This window comes from Mustela nigripes, chromosome 8 (assembly GCF_022355385.1).
Source record: "Mustela nigripes isolate SB6536 chromosome 8, MUSNIG.SB6536, whole genome shotgun sequence".
In the NCBI taxonomy this organism is placed as follows: Eukaryota; Metazoa; Chordata; class Mammalia; order Carnivora; family Mustelidae; genus Mustela; species Mustela nigripes.
In genome coordinates, this window is record NC_081564.1 from 8,177,843 (window position 1) to 8,197,965 (window position 20,123).

The following is a 20,123-nucleotide window of genomic DNA, read 5'->3' on the forward strand; positions in this document are numbered from 1 at the left end:
TGCCCAGTGTCACTGCTTCTATTCCACATCGTATGGAATGCCCAGTGTCACTGCTTCTATTCCACATCGTATGGAATGCCCAGTGTCACTGCTTCTATTCCACATCGTATGGAAGACCCCAGCTGATGCAGCGAAACAAGAAAGGAGGCGAGAAGGACAAAGAGTGAAAAGAGGGAAAGTCCCATCTGTGATCTATGTGATTATCTGCCTAGAAGATCCAAGGGGCTCAACAGAGCCATGTTGGATGCCTGCCGTGTGGCAGGCAGACCCTTTCCAGAAACTTACTATAAGATAAGCAGCTCGGTCCTCAGAGAGCTCCCATGTGAGTTGGGGAGGCAAGGCTCTGGCACGTTCCTCTACGGTCCAGAGAGTCTAAGAGGCTGGTCATTTAGGATAGGAAAAAATTACTTTGCTTTCATCAACTGAAATTGAACATTTCCTGCCGTGATGAATGCAGGTAACAGCCCACACTTGCATTAGCAGTACCCACGGCTTTGTCATCAACCGACATCACAGATGTCTTCAAATCACAAGACGGTTATTGCAGATATCCTAAAATCTAGGTTATAGTCGCCACTGCTTCAAAATTCCTGTGGTTACTAAACCAGCTGTCAGTTCTCATGTATTTATCACAATTTAAAAAACAATTCAGGGGCGCCTGGGTGGCTCAGTGGGTTAAAGCTTCTGCCTTCGGCTCAGGTGGTGATCTGAGGGTCCTGGGATCAGCCCTGCATCGGGCTCTCTGCTCAGCAGGGAGCCTGCTTCCCCCTCTGTCTCTGCCTGCCTCTCTGCCTACTTGTGATCTCTGTCTGTCAAATAAATAAATAAAATCTAAAAAATAAATAATAATTCAATAACAGCATTTCAAGATAATGGATCGTTTGTAATGCAAGGCATTCTGTATTACAGAGTTAAAAACATTGCCCCGGAGAAGAGGACCCATGTTGCAAAGAAGGATTAGGAACTCCCGCTTTAGAGGAAGGACTTGTCCTCTGCTTTGAGCAATGCCAACGCAGTCCTCTTGCACAAGGGAGTCCCTGCCCCCCACTGCACATTTCTTATCGAGCAGTAAGCCCAGCTTGCTCGAGGACGAGTCAGTCACTGTCCCAGGAGCTTTCTGGGAGCCTGCCTTTTAATGTTTGGGGAGCATTTTGAGGAAGGGCAGAGCATGGGCCCTGGGTCTGGCCTGCTTGTGCCCCAGGAGAGCTGGCACTGGGCCAGGGCATGGGCTCATTCTGGCTCGACGCAGTAGGAGAGACGGCTGCCTCTGCTGCTTTTGTTTCCTCCGGGCCAGTGTTTTCAGCTGCTGCACTTGACTACTTCCCTTTCTAGGGCAAAACCCTGGTCCTGGCTCTAGGAGGATTCGAGGAAAGAGCGAGGAGGAGAGAGAAGTGCGTGAGACCTCAGCCGGGGCCCTGTTTGGATTTTCCAGAGTTGCCTCTGCCGTCTGGGTCCAGAGGCTGCTTTTGCCAGCGGGTGTGATTCATCTAGAGCAGGTGACAGCCACACAAGCCTGGTGGACCTGTACGTGATCACGTCACTACATTAAAAGGTTATGGCTAACTCTGACCCCCTCCTCTGGTACTTGGTTCAAGCTTCTGCTTTATACATAGTTCAGAATCACGTGGAGGAGTGGAAAGGAGTCGGCATCCAAGAAATCTGGCTTTACATCCTGCCTCCATCCCTTCCCTTGCTAGCTGATGTTCTTTCCTTAATTGAGCAAGCAGCATCCGAGTGCCAACTATGAGCTAAGCATTGAGAACGCAGAGGTGAATGAGACAGAGCCCACTTCCTCTCAAGGAACTTAGTCTCTGTAGGGAGGCACACAAAGACCCAGTGGTGGTATTGTGAAAGAAACGACCACGGGGTTATGGCAGAGAATTACAGTGCTGGGGAGAGAGAGGGGGTCCCACTGAGGTAGGAGGATTGGGGAAGGCCTCTCTGTGCCATTTAAATTAACACTGAAAACTGAGGGAGAGCTGATCATGAAGGGAGAGGAAAGCCTTCTACCTAGTGGGAACAGTATGTGCAAAGGCCCTGGGGTGGGAAAGAGCCTGGCTTGGTGAAAAACCAAAAGGAAGCCAGAGTTATCCCAACATGGTGGGAGGGGCAGAGAGTGGGGAGAAGTAGGTCAGAGAGGAGAGCAGGGGACAGGAAGCACTGGAGTTCATGCGAAGTGCAAGAAGGCATGGGAATTTTAAGCAGGGGAGGGTCAAGATAAGATAAATTATTATTGTGGTGAAACATACATAACATAAACTTTACTACTTGAACCGTTATATACGGTCAGTACATGCATAATGTGGGACAGTACTCATCACTACTCCGTTCCAGAACTTCTCTGTTATCTCAAAAGGACACCTGGTACCCATTCAGGAGCTGGTCTGCATTCCCACTCTCCCCCCCCAGCCCAAGCTCCCACTGACCTGCTTCCTGTCTCTGTGGATTTGTCTGTTCTGGACATTTCCATCACACAGAGTCCTACAATATGTGGCCTTTTGCGACTGGCTTCTTTCACTCAGCATGTTTTCAAGGTTCCTCCATGCACGTTATTCCTGCTGTGGCTGAATATCCCCTTCTGTGGCTGTGCCATGGTCTGCTTATTTTTTCATCCACTGATACGGTTTGCTTTTCCTGAGGGAGCTCTGGTGGCTGGCTAGGGAGCTGGTCTCAGGGAAGGCACAAGTAGAAGAGCAGGCCAGGTAGTGGCTGGGAGTAGGAACAGAAAAATGGGCATGGATTCGGGAGGTAGAACCAATACAAGACCGGATGGCGTGTGCACCAGACATGGAGGGGGAAGGCGAGGAAGTGCGCCCGAGTGTGGCGTGGTGCCACCCCTGGGGCAGAAAAGCCCGGGAGGGGACAGCCCAGTTGTTGGTGACTATATCTGAATTATCGAAGTGGAGGGGTCACATGCGCAGTAGGATTTGAATCTGGAACTTGGGAGAGGGGTTCGGGGTGTGATGTTGTGATAGAAGAAATAGATATTTTGGTCTTCGCCCATGGCTCCTGACCAGAGCGCCTAAAACCCTTGTAATTTCCTAAGGGATAAGAGCACTAGGAGCATCTTATAATACTTGGTTTTTGCCCCCAGCTCTTGAAAAGGCTCCAGAAGTGATAAAGACGAAAGGAGCATCTGCCGTTCTTCATAACAAGTCCCTTTCCGACACACCTGAGTGTATGTGAATGAGGTCACTTTTGGAAAACCCCCAAGGATGGGGGGAGCTGGTTGCCGGGGACAGGAACTTTCAGTCTCACCTCTACCCCCCCTTCCTCACCCCCACTCCCCAGCCTCTGGGGGAGTGGAGGGAACTGGAGGCTGCAGGATTCAGCAGGGGCCAGTGAGTGAATCAGCTGTGAGTGCACCATGGAGTCTCCCGTCAAAACTCTAAGTCGGGGGTGCCTGGATGGCTCAGTGGGTTAAGCCTGTGCCTTCAACTCGGGTCTCGGGTCATGATCTCAGGGTCCTGGGATCGAGCCCCGCGTCCAGCTCTCTGCTCAGCGGTAAGCCTGCCTCCCCCTCTCTCTCTGCCTGCCTCTCTGCCTACTCGTGATTTCTGTCTGTCAAATAAATAAATAAATAATCTTAAAAAAATAAAAAAAACCTCTAAGTGGAAGAGTCGAGAGACTCTCCTGGCTGGTGAGCAGGTGGAGGGAAGTGCTGGGAAGGTTACATGCCTGGAGAGGGCCCCAAGGTATTGGGCCCAAAACCTTGCCTCGTGCATGGCTCCCATCTGGCTGTTTGTGCCTTGTATCCTAGAATAAATCCTTAATTATAAGTAAACCATTTTCCCGAGTCCTGTGAGCCATCCTAGCAAGTTATCAAACCCGCGGAGGGATCATGGGAACGTCTGGTTGATGAAAGAGGCACAGGTGACGACCTGGACTTTCAAATGGCATCTGAAGTAGTGGGGGGCAGGGTGCGGGGTCTCATGGGACAGCACTTAGCCTGTGGGGTCTGCGCTAACTCCAGGCTGTTAGTGCCGGAACTCCTGGGTGTGGAAAACCCACACATTTGTTGAAACAAAAGTACAGGACGTGGAGAAACACGTGGGGGTTTTCCTCTGAGGGGGTCGTCGGCACAGAGCTGGTATCGAAAACCCTGAAGCAGGCTGAGAGCCTCCTCCCGGGGTGTGGACAAAGGGCCCAGCGCTGAGCTAGAGGCTGAGCCAGGAGGAGAGCCTGTGGAGGGGCCACAGAGGGTAACTGGAGGTAGAAGAAAAAGCCAAAGGTGTGTGGGTCCTGGAGGCCAGGGGGCCAGTGGTCCAAGTGTCAGTGTAAGAAGCTGAGGCGAGCGGGCTGACCGGGAGGGACAGTGCAGAGAAGAGGGACACAGAGAAGAGACTCAGGGACCACCCAGAGCAGTGGCCGCTCACAAAACCAAGCCGAGAGAGGGGACAACAGAGGGAGGACTGGCAGGGCCCACGCAGAGCCCCCAGCCTAGATGGTCCCTAGAATAGAAGAATGTTGGGCAAACGTGTGCTGAGTATTTGTCCCCACTTTCATGCAGGAAACAGCGACTCTGAAAGTTAGGTACACGGCCACACAGCCGGTCAGCGGCAGAGCCGGGGCGGGACACGTGCTCTGAGGTTCTCAATGGACTTCTTACCTGTCTGCGGCAGGAGCAGTGGGTGCTAATGCTTGGGAGCCGAATTCTCCAGTTCTCTGGAATCTTCCCTGCCTATTGACATGGGTGAGGCTTAACGTTGGGGCGATGAGGGCAGAAGACCCTGGAAGTATCTTCTGACTCATGTTGATGAGCAGGACCTCGAACTCAAGGACTGGGCCGCACTGCCTTGTTCCACCTGCTGGTTACTCATGGCAAATACTCAACCATGTGGTTCAGCCTTCCTGACCAGCTGGAGAAGTTGCCACCACATGGGTCCCTCATCTGCCCAGAAGTGGACCTGGGATTAACCCCTCAACTTCCTTCCACTCAGGAGATTAGTCCAAACCCGTTTTGGTGATTCCATCTGTCCTTGCTCTTACGCTTCCAGAAAGGGCTTCCCAGGAGCGGCACAGGAGGGGCCTTCCTCTCTCCCTCTCTCCCTCCTCCTCAGGTCTGGAGCTCCTGCTTGAAGCCTGAGGGCGGAGCCAGGGGTGGGAAGCACCTGGGCCCCAGCGATGCCGCTGACCACCCACCGACCCACTCACCGTGAGCAGCCACATGCAGGCATCCGCTTTTGAGAGGTGATGGAGTTCACTCTTGTGTGGGTCAGGGTCTTTGTTGCTCACTTCCAAGAGCATCCAGACCCCATCCATACTTGGGACATTCGCTGCTCAGTGACCATTTTACTGTCCTTTTGGGGAATGAACTTACTGCTGTTGGGTCTGCTCTGGTGGAAGTGTTCACCAAGGTGTCCCCTCTTCTGGAAGGGGCCTGGGGGAGAGACGCAAGGAGACCCCGCACCGTTGGCATCTGCTCACATCTGGGCGGGATCAGCAGTGTGGCAGCTCAGCCACGGTGACGTCCGTCTGTGCCAAGCCTGGGTCTCGGCCTCCCCTGCCATCCTGTGGGCGCCTTGCAGTCTTCCGATAATTGGCCAGAGTTGGTTTCTCTCGTTGGCATCCAAGGAACCAGGCAAGAGCTGAGGGAGAGCGAAGACAGAGGCACCAGCGTGAAGGTGCTCGCCCCAGTGCGGGAGGCGGCCGGCCAACAGCCCGCTCATACGCATGAGGCCCACGGAGCGCACGGCTAGGATAACTGGGAGCAGAGAACAGCCACCCGCCCGAGGGAGCGCCCACTGTGCACTGGGCCCCGGGCCAGGCATCTTGACCACATCTTCTTTAACCTGCACAACCAACCCCAGGAGGCAGGGACTCTGAGTTCGGGTGATGTTCTGCTGCAACAGAGGGCCCCAAATTATCATGGCTTCAGCAAACCCGAAGGTACTTCTCCTGCCAAAGGTGGGAGGCCTGACTTGCAGAGCAGGTAAGGTGGCTCCGTTCTATGGAGTGGCTTCTGGATCACTGCTCTGCCACTCCTGGGGCCTTCCTCCTGGTCAAAGGTGGCAGCACGGGCATCTCAGGGAGCAAGACTGAGGGTGTGAGCCAGCCAGATGCATGCCTGCCTTCCCTTCAGACCAGGCTCCTACGCTGCTGCTCCCACCCCATGGGGAGCCCTTAGCCCCGGGACACCTCGCTCCAAGGGACCACGAGAAGTATGCCTTTATTTGGAGCATCGTGCACACAGCTAGAAGTTGATGATGGCTGAGGAGGGGCAGGGAGAACTTCGGGAAATGGCCAGGTACTAGATGGATGAGAGAAACAGGGTCCAGAGAATGAAGGCCCTTGTCCAAGGTCACCCAGCTATGAAGGGGCAGGGCAGGACTCAAGCCCACTCTGCCTCTGGGAGCTATGGTTACAGTCACACAGAAGGCAAAGCCACATGGTGGCTGGGGCGGGTGGCTTCTTGGGGAAAGTGATAGTGAAGCTGGGTTTCCTGGGTTAGGAAAAGGCAGAGGAAGGACATTCTAGGAGCTGAGGTCTAGAGGCTGGAGAAGTATTTGCAAGAAAACTTCCGTTCTTGGGGCAGCACCTTACAAAGTGCTCTCTGGGAGGGCGCCTAGGTGGCTCAGTGGGTTAAGATGCTGCCTTCGGCTCAGGTCGTGATCTCAGGGTCCTGGGATCGAGCCCCACATCGGGCTCTCTGCTCCTCGGGGAGCCTGCTTCCTCCTCTCTCTCTGCCTGCCTCTCTGCCTACTTGCGATCTCTGTCAAATAAATAGATAAAATCTTTAAAACAAAACAAAGTGCTGTCTGGCTATAGCCTGACCATCTCTGGCTGGCGACTGGGGGCTCACGCCTGCCAGAACTCACTGTTTGCAAGGATAGTTCTCATCGGAGCGCTCCCTTTGGAGTGTGGTGGCCGTCTTCAGTTTTCTCCTGCTCGGCAACTGTCCCCCTTCTCCTGGTAACATCAGCTGTCCCTAGTTTCAGCTCAAGTGGTTCGAGAGTGGCTGACCCCACGAGGCCAGGCGGGGCTCCACGGGCGCCTCTGGCTGGGACCCTCCGCTGACAGCTCCTCTGCTGGGACTGTCATTTGCAAGGATGGCTGCACCTGGGCCTGGGGGGCAGCATACGGAGAAGGCTTGCCCCGGGTCAGGCCAACACAGACAGGGGCAGAGGCATCTCATGGCTAGAGGGAGGCTACACCGTGCTGCGCTCACAGCTGCCTTGCTCACGTGAGTTGCACAGGCCAACGGATTCCCTTTGTGCTGCAGCAGGTTTGATTGGTGTTGCTGTCACAGCCTCCGAAGAGTGACCAACAGAGGCAGAGAGGTCAGGCCTCTTTTTACCACCACCTGGGCAGTGGTGTGTGTCAGGGGGAGGTGGGGGAGTGTCAGTGTGTCTTATTATAGTAGAGTCTGGAACAGGGCCTCTATGAGTGTGGTCTGTGGACCCTAGGATCTGCATCACTCTGGAACGGAACTCAATGAAACCACATATTCCTGGGCTCCAGCTTCCCAATCAGACTCTCTGGAGGTGAGGCCAGGTCACTGTATTTCTGTCAAGCACTGCAGGGGAGTCCCGAGAACCAGTGGATGAAGCTGGTGACCTGGGATCCAAACCAGATCCTGCCGCCAACTCAGATATTTAAAAATCTAGATTTTGGTGCACCTGGGTGGCTCAGTGGGTTAAGCCTCTGCCTTCGGCTCAGGTCATGATCCTAGGGTCCTGGAATTGAGCCCCACATTGTGCTCTCCGCTATGTGGGGAGCCTGCTTTCCCCACACCCCCTGCCTGCCTGTTTACTTGTGATCTCTGTCAAATAAGTAAATAAAGTCTTAAAAAAAGAATCTAGATTTTCCGTAACAACCAGACAGAGCCCTTCCATTGACTGGTTCTTGTGCCTGGCACCGTGTGAGGAAACGTTCTCTGTGCCCGCCCTTATGTAATCCTCACAACCACTGGGCATCTTAAAGGAAAGAGATGGAGGCTCAGGGAGGCTGACGGACATGCCTCATGTCACCGCTGGTGAATCTGAAGCCAGCTTTGTCTGTCCCAGAGTCCCCACTAGGCAGCACCAGGTGCTAGTGCCTGTTGTCTTTAGAATGGAAATAGAACTTCTTGTTAGGCATGTGGCTTTTCCTCTTAGAGGAGGATCTTGAGGGGTCCCTGGAAGGCTCCGTCGGTGAAGTGGTTAAGCATCTGTCTTCGGCTCAGGTCATGACCCCGGGTCCCAGGATCAAACCCTGCACTGGGCTCCCTGGTCAGTGGGGAGTCTGCTTCTTCCTCTCTCTCTGCTGAACCCCCTGCTTGTTGTGGTCACATGCTCTCTCTCTATCAAATAAATAAATAAAATCTTAAAAAAAGAAAAGAAAGAAAAGGATCTTGATTCTTCCCTACCCCTCACCCCACCACCCTATGATTCACGTGAAGCCCTACAATTCTGCCTTGCAATGTCACGAGGGGACATCCTCTCTTGTCTTCACGACGACTACCCCAGGCCATGTAACCACTGTCTTGCTTGTAACAGTCTCTGCACACCTGCTCTTACCTTCCTCAGACCTGCTCCCCACACTGTACTGAGAGCAGTTTTGACACAGTCTCATCTCTTTGTTAGGAAATATCACAGACACTCAAATAATTATGCAGAATACTATAAAACTAAAAAACATGTCTTTACCACCAGTTAAGGAATAAAGTGCTTATTTCTTCAATCACAAAGCTCAGCAAACTTCTCTGGCTTCCCCTGGCTGTTGGGATCAAAACGCAGGAGGCCCTGCCTGTCTGAAGTCTGCTCCTCTATGACCAGCCCACACTCCTTTACTCTGCTCCTGCTTGGCCGGCCTCGATTTTTCTCTCATAGGCCAGGCTCCTCCTCCATGGCCGGCGCATCTGCTGTTCCTCCTTCTGAAATGCTGTGCCCACCAGCTGGGTCCAGCCGTCCCTTCTCATGCTCAGCTCTGTCACGATGGCGTTTCCCCAGCAGGGTCTCTCAACACCCCCAGACTAGGCCGCCCCCAGGTGCCTGCCTCATGCACACCTCCCCACAACACTCAGTTCTTGCCTTACTGTGCATGCCTCCCACCAGACTGAATCCACGAGGGCAGGCCCTCTGTCTTCCCAGGGCCTGGTGCAAAGTAGCTGCTATAAATAATCCCTGAATGAAGAAAGCTACTAACGAGTTAACAGCTTTTGCAACCCCGGTAAAATAGGCACCATTCATTCACTTGGTGCATGTTTAGGGAGTGCCTACTGGGCTGGGCTAATGTTTAATTAAAAAAAAAAGTGTCGTTTGCTTAGTAGTAACAATCTGCCTCAGTTTCCTCATCACTCAGTCAAACGGGGATGAGAGCACCTACCTTGTGCTCAGGGCGGAGCCTGGCACTCACAATGAGGTGGGAGGGAAGGGGGCCGACACCGGGACGGGCACCGGGTTTGGCGCCGAACAGAACACGGGCATTACCCAGCTTGGTCTGGGTCTTTTCTTGGGCTGTCACCAGCAACGTCCACTTTCTTGAGCCACACCAGTTTGTGCTGGTGGCAATGTTTCTTCTCTACACCCTCCAACTTTAGGCTATGACTGCTCATCTAGAGGGATTACAAAAGCACTGGTGGGTGCTCCATGCTTCCCATCAGCATGGGAGGAATTCACTCCTCTGCTGTTGGAGAAGGAAGCAGGGGGAGAAGGAGCACCAAAAACGACCTCTCACACAATTCCACCCCATCTGCTACCAGAAGGTGTGGTGTTGGGCTGGACCACGAAGGTGATCTGTGAAGCTTTTTCCTGGAAAACAGAAATATACGAACTTGAATGATACAACCGTTGATATTTGATAGTAATTTTAAACCATTTTATTGAGAAGCTCCTTTTTTCCCCATCACTCACCAAGTTGATGGAAAACATAAGAAGCCGATCTTGGCTACAAGTAACAGAAAACTTAATTCAAACTGACCTATATAAAGGAAATTTGCCTCTTTACTGAATAAGTCTGGTAGTAGGATAGGTTTCAGGTAGGGTCTGATCAAGCCTGGCTGACTGTCTGCTGTTCTTTTGGCCCTGTTATTCCCCTTGTGTTGGTTTTCTCCTCAGACTAGTTTCCTCCCTTGTTGCAAAATGTAGCGGCTCTAGGCTTCACACTGGCCTACCGTAACTTCTAGAGGACAGGGCCCTTCTTGGTGCTGCCCCCAACTCCCCACTCAAAAGATGATCCTGGGCTTCCTTCTGTTGTTGGAAGGCAGGTTGGCAAATTAATATATCAAACTTAACAAAAAGCATATAGATTTACCCTTTGAGCCAGCAATACCTCTTCTGTGCACCTATCTTAAAGACACTGGGCCAGAAACTCGGAAAGATGAACGTGCCAGTGGCTTACCACCGCACTGCCATGAGGGCACGGGCTGAGAACTGCCCCCGGGATCACTGGCAGAGAACTGGTTGAATAAGGTATGTACATCCCACCCTGTAGGATCACGGAGCCAGAGAAGGGCAAGAGGAACTCAAATACTGTCGTGGAATGGGCTCCGAGAGATACTGTTAAAGAAAAATGCAAGGTGCCAGCAAGTGTATGATAGGCTTCCATTCTCCAAGACACAGGGGACCTAGGAGTATACAGATGTCGTTACTTCCATTAGACATGCACATGTGCACACACACATGCACGTACACACACGCACATGCACTTAGGAGGATAAACAGTGAGGTAAGGACAGGGTGGAGAGGGCAGGGGGATAAGCTAGACTTCTCTGAATGTACCTTGCTTTGTGTACTTGACTTTGGGACCAGGTAATTATTTTATCCTTAAGTACAGAAGCAAAATTAAATAAACACAACTCAAAAAGAACTTTAAGACAGTAATTGGTGCATCCCAGGACTAAAAAATGAAATCTAAGGACAAAGAGAACTGTAAAAAAAAAATTAGTACTCATATTGTTAATAATATTCTTATTATCAGGGTGCCTGGGAGGCTCAGTCGGTTGAGTGTTCAACTCAACTCTTGATTTCAGCTCAGGTCATGATCTCAGGGTCTTGGGATCAAGTCCCATGTGAGTGTCTGGCCCCATGCGCTACAGGCACTCTGCTTCCCCCTTCCCTGCCCCTCCCCCTCCACAAATAAATAAATACCTCTTTTTTTTTTTTATAAAGATTTATTTGAGAGAGAGAGGACAAACAGGGGCAGCAGCAGCGGGAGAGGGAGAAGCAGGCTCTCCACCAAGCAGGGAGTCCGATGCGGGGCTTAGTTCCGGGACACCGGGATCATGACCTGAGCTGAAGGCAGACCCCCAACAGACTGAGCCACCCAGGCACCCCAATAAATAAATCTTTAATAATTATGCTGATATTTCCAGTCCAGATTTAGGACTACACAATTTTTACTTTTTTGATATTACGTTGTTTTATCTCTTCCCTTAGTGAAAATCTTAGTTCCTAGCAAGAGTAACACAATCATGCTTCATCCTACAGTATATATAATGGTTTCAGAGTAATGATATGAATATTATTTTGTGGCGTTTATTTTGAGATTTTTTTTCTTTTCTTTTTTACTGTAAAGATTTTATCTATTGATTGGACAGAGAGAGAAAGCACAAGCAGGGGGAGCAGCAGGTAGAGGGAGAGGGAGAAGCTCCCTGCTTGGCAGGGAGTCTGATGCGGGACTTGATCCCAGGACTCTGGGACTATGATCTGAGCCTAAAGCAGATGTTTGACTGAGCCACCCAGGTGTCCCTATTTTGTTTACATGTGTGTTTTTTAAGGATCTGTTTATTTTAGAGAGGGGGGGGCATGAGCAGGGGAAGGGCAGAGGGAGAGTGAGGGGGGGAAGTAGACTCTCTACTAAGCGAGGAGCCAGACACTCAGGCACACGGGCTTGATCCCAGGGCCCTGAGGTCATGACCTGAGCTGAAATCAAGAGATGAACTCTCAACCAACTAGTCACCCAGGCGCCCCAATAATATGAATATTATTAACAACATGACTACTAACATTATGTAATTCAGGATAATCAAGTAGCAGGGAAACTTCAGGGAAGTTTCTCTGCAGAGGCATATTCTAGTTAACAAATGAAGAAGGCATGACAGAGTATGGACACTGTGCAACTAATATTTTCGTGTCATTATGAACTCATGGATTTCAGTATTTTTTTTTTTTTTAAGATTATTTATTTATTTATTTATTTGTCATAGAGAGAGAAGTGAGAGCAAGCACAGGCAGACAGAGGCAGAGGGAGAAGCAGGCTCCCCGCCAAGCAAGGAGCCCGATGTGGGACTCGATCCCAGGACGCTGGGATCATGACCTGAGCCGAAGGCAGCCGCTTAACCAACTGAGCCACCCAGGCGTCCCATGGATTTCAGTATTTTGCTGACTGGATATTAGGTAGGATAATGGTATTCAGTTACGGTTTTAAATATCATCTTTTAGAGGTACAAACCGAAGTGTCTATAGGTACAGCGATAGCTCGGGCATCTTCCCCAACGATCGTGTCAGTGAGGGAAAGAGAGCACACAGGCTTGGCTCTGAGACGGCGACTGCTGGGGCTTTGGTACTCTTCTGTCTACTGGAATGCATATGTGACATTTTCCCAGAGTGAATAGTTAAAAAAAAAATCGACCTCCCTTTTGATTCACAATTTTACTTCATGGAATTTATTCAACTCCCAGCACCTGAATTAAACATGTGCATACCTCATTATGGGCAACAATCTTTATTCCAGCATGATTTATAGTTGCAAATAACCTAAAAGTCCATCCATACGCAGCTAATAAGTAACAGGAGAGCTATGTAAAGGAATCCTGGGCAGTTTCTAAAAAGAATAAGGCATGGGTATATACACATAATATAGGAGGATCCCCAAGATTTACTACTCAGTTTAGGTTAGTAGACTTACATAAAGCAAGACGTTAGAAGTGTGCAAAAAATTAGGAAAAAAGGATCAACTTATCTTTATGAATGTACAGAATTAGGGATTCCTTGTCTCTGGGGAAGAAAACTGAGGCTCAGGAGACCTTCCACTGCCTACCCTTTCCTTTCCCACCCTTGAAAACAACTTTTTGATCACATGCACGACCACTAACTACATAGAGACAGTGAAAAACATCTCCCCTTGCTCTAGCACCTGGGTTCCATGAACACTGGAGTAGCTCACGCTATTCTGAGCGAGCGGCTGCCCCCACAGGCCCACCAGGGCCCTCAAGGTCCAGTCCTCACTTCATTTTGGGGGTGTGGCCCTTTCTGCTTCCTTCTGGCACAATCACAGAGCTGTAAGAGAGCCCACTGAGCTCTTTTCCCTCTTCTGGCAACAAATCAGTAGGTTGTCCTTAACCCGCACTTGAGGAACCCAGGCTGAGAATGTGGCTTGTTATAAGAACAAATGTTTTTAGGTAGATACTGACAGTTCTGTGCTTTTCACAAATTCTATCAAGTACATGATGGTGAGGGAGTGAATTTTGTCTTGTTTGTTTTTCATGATGAAAGCAGCTTAGGTTTCATTGATCCAAATTTTAGAGAGCTAGAGATAGTGCGTGAGTATGCAGGCTGGAGGAGGAGCAGAGGGAGAGGGATAAGCAGACTCCGTGCTGAGTGCAGAGCCCAATGTGGGGTTAGATCCCATGACCTCGAGATCATGACCTGAGCTGAAATCAAGAGGTAGATGCTTAACTCACCGACCCACCCAGACACCACTGGTTTTTTTGGTGTTTACTTTAACTGTTTTATACCATTCATTTAATGCTACCTGGATTTGGTGGCAGGAAATAGTTACAATAAAAATGCCTCATAGTTGGGGCACCTAGGTGGCTCAGTGGGTTAAGCCTCAGCCTTCAGCTCAGGTCATAATCTCAGGGTCCTGGGATGGAGTCCTGCATGACTCTCCACCCAGTGGGGAGCCTGCTTCTCCCTCCCCCTCTGCCTGCCTTTCTGCCTACTTGTGATCTCTCTCTCTTAAATAAATAAATAAAATCTTAAAAAAAAAAATGCTTCGGGGTACCTGGGTGGCTCAGGGGGTTAAAGCCTCTGCCTTTGGCTCAGGTCATGATCTCAGGATCCTGGGATCGAGCCCCACATTGAGCTCTCTGCTTAGCAGGGAGCCTGCTTCCCCTCTCTCTGCCTGCTGCCCTGCCTTGTGATCTCTGTCAAATACATAAATAAAATCTTTTTTAAAAAATGCCTCATAGTCATTGCATAGCTATAATAGGGCTAGGTCTCAGTTCTTTCCATGTATTAGCTTTTAGTTTAATCTCACAGCATTCCCTGATGTAGATGTTAGTATCCCTGTTCTAAGGGAAGCAATGAGGGGCTAAAAGACTCACCCAAAGCCACACACCTGGAAGTGGTGGTGACAATCCCCACCCTGACCCAAGCCTGCAACACCGGTGCTCTAACCGCTGCCCAGCATGACCCTCAGGAGGAGCCACTGCTGCCCACGTGGGCTTCTGCAGACTTGGGACTACTGTAACCAGCCAGAGGCCACATGGATCCACAAACTCATTATAAAAATGAGTTTGTTCTCTGTTCATGCTGGGGCAGCATACTTTTTTGCAGAAAACCTTTTAATACTGAATTTGCATTCCTACTTCTTTGTAACAAATGATTCCTAAAGGAATAGAAAGCTTAAACTGAATCTCACCCATCTATATTGTTGAGAAACTATTAACAACTCAGAAATTCCCTCATGGCTGGAATATGGATGATTCTATTTGTTTCCTCAAAATGAACACAAATGCGCACAATGTAAAGACCAGTTATTACCAACGGGATCTCTGTTACTCTTGGCAAAGGAACCACAAGTAAGATAATTACCAAGCAGAGTGCATAAATATCATTTTAAAACATGACACCATAGAAGGGGAGAGGAGAGAGAGAATTAAATTCTAGGCTTAAGAATTTATCTTTGTATTTTAGAAACTCTCTAGAATTATAGTAATTATAAGAATAGCCACTTTCAAGTCAAATGAAGTTTGAGGTAGGACCCAAGCACGCTCACTCATTTTAAACCACCACTTAAATGCTCTCTAATTAATCAAACTTGATGAGACCTCTCCTTAGATAGAGTCACACGTGCACTCAGAGGTAATATACTGCATACAATTTCAGGGAGCTCACGGACCCAGCTCAATAACCCCGGAGCTGAACTGTGGAACTGTGGGGTGAGGAGCCTCCGCTGTCTGGCCTGTTGTGTGGCTTCCCTCAGTCCTGATAATTAATCTCTCCACGACAGCGGCTTCACTTCCTGGTGTGGAAGCCAAGTGGTCAATAAATTCTTATAGGAAGAAAACTGCACGGCAAAGCAACAGGAGTTTTAAAAATAACCACAACAATACACCTACCCAGGAAACGATTTTCTGTATCCCATTCTGACCTTAAAAGGATTTGCAGGTGGAACTTCAAACAATTTAAGTATAAAGTAAAAACTAATTCCCATTTGAAGTGAGATCCAGGATCAAAGGACGAGAGGACTATTAAAGAGAAAGCTGACAGGCACCTTGGATTCTAAAGTCGGGTGTTAGTGGTGGTATGTTGGGTTCCTCCAACAGCAGTAAAAACAGTGCCAAGGATTCCACTTAATTAGATCAACTATAGAAATAGAAGTGAGCTAAGAAACTTGGAGAGACCAAAGTATGGAGAGAGACCCTGAGAGACACTCCTGATGAAAACTACTGAAATGTTAAATCAAATATAAAGAGCATGTTGGTTTAAAAAAAAAAAAAAGGTTTTATTTATTTGAGAGAGAGCAATAGCGACAGAGAGCACAAGCGGGGAGGAGAGAAACAGGCTCGGGGCTTGATCACATGACCCTGGGATGATGACTCAAGCCTTCCGAAGGCAGGCGCTTAATGACTGAGCCACCCAGGCATCCCATAAAAAGTCTGTTTTTAACAAGTAAACTACAGGGCTGGCAGTAACAGATTGATCCCTACACAAAGTGGAGATAGGAGCCTTGAGCTTGGGAGGCATGGGAACACCAAAATGGTTTCTGTCTCAAAGGGGATAGAGGCCAGGACCTACTCCAGGTCTATTAGGAAGTTGCCCTTTTTTTTTTTTTTTTTTTTTTTAAACTCCAAACTTTAGGACACTGCTGAAGTTTGTAGGCATCCCACGGTTCAACCTAATTAGAGCGGACCCCGAATACAGTTAGGAATATGGCATAAAACTAAAGAAGAAACAACCCTGCCACACACAAGGAGACAGCAAAGAAACCTGCCTATCTTGGCCCTGGCACTCAGTACAGGGAAATAAAAAGCTTTCTCCTGAGAATTCACAATTAGGACGTATAGGTTTGAGGCCTAATTTCACGATACCTGTATGATCTGAAAAATTTCAAGCGAGGAATTTAAAGTTTCTATATTATCAGTGTCCCAGTCTACCTGTGGAGGCAAACTCCATCTTGACTGACAAAACTCAACCTCCATCCAGGCCAGAGACTGCCTACGGGTAAAGATGCAAGGAAAAAAAATGGGCAACTCCCACTTAAAGGTCACAAACACATGGAAACACTGAAAAACCAGTAGGAATAACAAATGAAAGAAACAGACCCCCAGAGATTCAGATATTGGAAGAATCAGATGGAATAGAAAATAACCATGGTTATTATACTTAGAGGAATATACATAAATACTGTCTCTAACTACACATAAAATGGTGACATACCTGGATATACACACAGTGAAATACATTTAATGAAATTATACAAATACACAATCAGGAAACAGACAGAGGCACTGGAACCCCCAACGAAAAACCCTGGCCTCCTACGGATGTTCGGTTCAATCTACAGGATGCTTTCCTGACCTGTGTCCTGTAATGCGATGCTAAGAAAGGAAAGCCAGCTAAATAATCCTAAAGTGATTACCTATTTGATTTTCTATCGGGAGAGTCCTTGGATTACATTTCTTAGCCAGTTAGCTATCGGACAAGGCATCACAGAGCTGAGAAAGCTCTAACAGTTTAAGGCCGTACTGATGTCTTACCAAAGCTGGTCTACAAACCCAGGCCTGTAAGCAGAGTAGTTCTCTTAAAACAGTGGTTTCAAGCCTTGGGAACTGAAGCTGGTGGGGCCTGAGCCCTTAGCCTCTGCTTTTAGAGCCATTCTGATTTTTAATTCGCTTTATGGATATCTTTGATAGAATTTTGTTTGAAGGGTTCCACCTGTCAAGAGAGTATGAACAGCATTGTCTAAGAGGAATCCTAGCTCTCTGGAGTTGGCAACTATAAATGTAAAAGCAGGTGACCAAAATGTGCACCCAACAAGCAGTTTGCACTGCAGCGAACCTTTCGTTGGCCTTCCTTCCTCTTTTGTCCTTATTCCAGTCTTGAGAAATACCCCATGGCCCTAGAACAGAAAGAGGAGGCAGACTTGAAGCCAATCCGAGCCAAGCTAGTGAAAAACCAGCCAGCCCCTCATCCATGGATCCATGCATCTTCTCATTCACGTTCATGGCCTCCCAACTAAGAGATTGAGTCAACTCCAGCTATCCCTTAATTATTAGGGTTAGTGCTAAATAGGAGAAGGGAGATAGAGGTGTTTGTGAGCAGGTCATCAAAACTCAGAAAGATGTGATTTCATTTTGGTCACTAACAGGTAAAGAATTGGGACTCCTCTGAAGGCTCCTAGAGTTGGTGGATGGAACCAATCTCCCAGCAGATAGCAAATGAACTTCTGCCAAGCTCAGCAGAAACATCTTTACCCCACCCGCTCTCCTGCCACACCTACCTAACTTGCCAGGGTTTTGCTGGAAAGGTCAAGCAGCCAGTCTGTCCCAGAACATAATGACTGGTTACTGTTCTCTTGTACACCAGCCCTGAACAACTGGTGTGTGGGCTGGTCCTCTCTGGGAGACATGGTATTTGATACTGTGCTAATTGGGTGGCTAGAAGAGAAAAGGAATACATTTTAAACTGGATCCTTAAAATTTTTTCTGCAGCTGCCCCAAATATACATCTTGGCTGAATAATTATTAAAATTTTGCATTTGGTTGCAGCCAAATGTCACTGTTAGAGAACTGCTTGGTTGGGACACAAGGAATGTGAAATCTAGACAGAAAAAATATCTTGAACTGTCAGAATGTTCCCAAGCTTGACCTCAGGCAGGAACGAAACTTTCTTAGCACCATCAGTTGCTATATTGCTCCTGCGCCATCTGCACGTTTGTCATAGTAAGTGGATGGCTCACCTTTACCTGATGTTGGTGGAAGAGCAAGGCGTCTTGTGGCCAGCCCTACAACCACAAGAGGGTTGTGTCCTAGTAACTTTAAGACAAGGACTTCCATCTTCCCCAGTACTTAGACTTTAAAAAACCTGGTTGATGATTTAATTGTACACGATCCCTCCATCTCAAGCCTCATGCACGGCAAGAAGCTTCTGAGTATCTTCAGAAGCACTTAAGATTTTCGCCATGCTGATCAATTTCCTATCGTTTTCATGCCTCATATTTAATGCTTAGAAATTTTTGTTAAAGTTCTTCTAGATAACTTATCTAGATAACATCTAGATAAACTGATCTAGATTAACTTATCTAGATAACATCTATTTTCCTATTTATTGCATTCTTAATTTTTGATTACATTAGTGTTCACAATGAACTGAAGTGCTCTCATCCTCTAACATACATTTTCAATGACTGACCAAAAAATGACATAACCTGCACAACTGAAATACTTACCTGTATTTGAAATTACTGATCTAGGCAATAAATCCAAATGCTGTGCCTGTTCAAGCTTCTGCAGCTATTGTGCTGATCAGATAAACAGTAGTCCTCTCTGTGGCCACCCAATTGTTCATCATGTACTAATCTGGGGATGCCAGGAACTCTGGTCATTTCACTGGTCTTGGGATGAGGCTGAAAGCAATGATACCAGGTCTTCATTTTTATTCTTCATCTGAAGCTCACATATATAATCCAGCATGGATGAATGAAAATTGATTTTTGCCTATGCCTGGACAAGTTTTCCCAATTAAGTTCCTTTTTTGGGGGGCGGGGGCACTTATTTAAGTCTTAGAAACAATCTTTAGTTGGTGTCTTATAGCTGCTCACTGAATGCTCAGTATGTGTAAGCCAAATATTAGGTACTTTCTGTGGGTTTTCCACCTTCACGATCCCTCAGTATTCTGGTGCTCTTACACACAAGGGAAACAAAGCCTGGGGTGTCCCATTCTTCCGCTCTAGGCTGCTGCGTGCATCTGATTCAGAGCTGAGAGAAGCCAATCATGATCCCTGCCAACTCTGGCTCGCTGGTTTGCAAGGCTGAAGGAGCCATGGGTCTGTCTTTCCGTAGGAGAGGGGAAATGGGCATATAGACCTTCAAACCTTTTTTCAAGTGCTCTTGCCCATTCTGCCTGTTTGCCAGCTATTACTTTATCTTCACTTCCCAGCAGTTTCCTTTTAACCTCCCATCACGGTCCCACAGTGGAAATCTCGGGTGATTTCTCTTCTCTTCCCTCAGTCTGAATTCCGTGCCTTCTTGATGACTCAACACTCAACTGTCTGTTCCTAGTCCCCATGTCCCACATTCCATGTATGTCTCTGTGACTTGAAAAGTATGCCATGTTAGCATCTGTGCTGTTCACTGCAGCTAGACACGGGCAGGCCTAGTCAAGTAGGTACAAACCACTGATTTCAAATGATGGGTTTCAACTCTATCATACAGACTATTTAGCTACATAAGAACAGCTATCACCCTTCTGAATGGTCATAGACAGGTGCAGTCATCTTGAGAACAAGAATACTTAAAAAGAACTAGAATTCTACATTTTATACTAATAATTTCAACAACTTCATGTTTCCTGGTTGTTTCTTTTGTATTTGCTGAATACCTAGGTGTTTTGTGTGCAGTCAGTGCTCACAGTTGCTTGGCTGTCCACGGCTTAGTATCAGGTCATTAGAGGGCTCTATGTAATAGGCAGACGCTATACAGGCCCCGGCCAGCTGAGTTTTCAACCATGTGAAGTGGAGATTAATTATGAAACAACAAATAGTGAATAATACTATTATGAGTCAAGCATTGCTCTGAGCATATCACATCTTTTCATTCAAGATTCACAATGAGGCAAATACATTCCCTGTTTTACAAGAGACATCGTAGCTCAGCATTTAAGTCACTCATTCAAATCACACAGGTAGGAAAGAAGCCAGAACCTGGACAGAATTTAACCAATGGTTTACAAAGGCAGATGTGACTTCAGACGCAC

General features: G+C 48.1%; 1 long non-coding RNA gene across 1 annotated transcript in view; it reads left to right on the forward strand.

Moving 5' to 3' along the window:
• LOC132023150 (uncharacterized) overlaps window positions 1-3,748 on the forward strand; it is a 6,876-nt gene extending 3,128 nt beyond the window's left edge. Inside the window, exons 2-3 of the long non-coding RNA XR_009405875.1 lie at window positions 1,333-1,496; window positions 3,095-3,748. This is a non-coding gene — a long non-coding RNA (uncharacterized LOC132023150). The remainder of the gene's footprint in view (window positions 1-1,332; window positions 1,497-3,094) is intronic.
• Window positions 3,749-20,123: the final 16,375 nt, after the last annotated feature.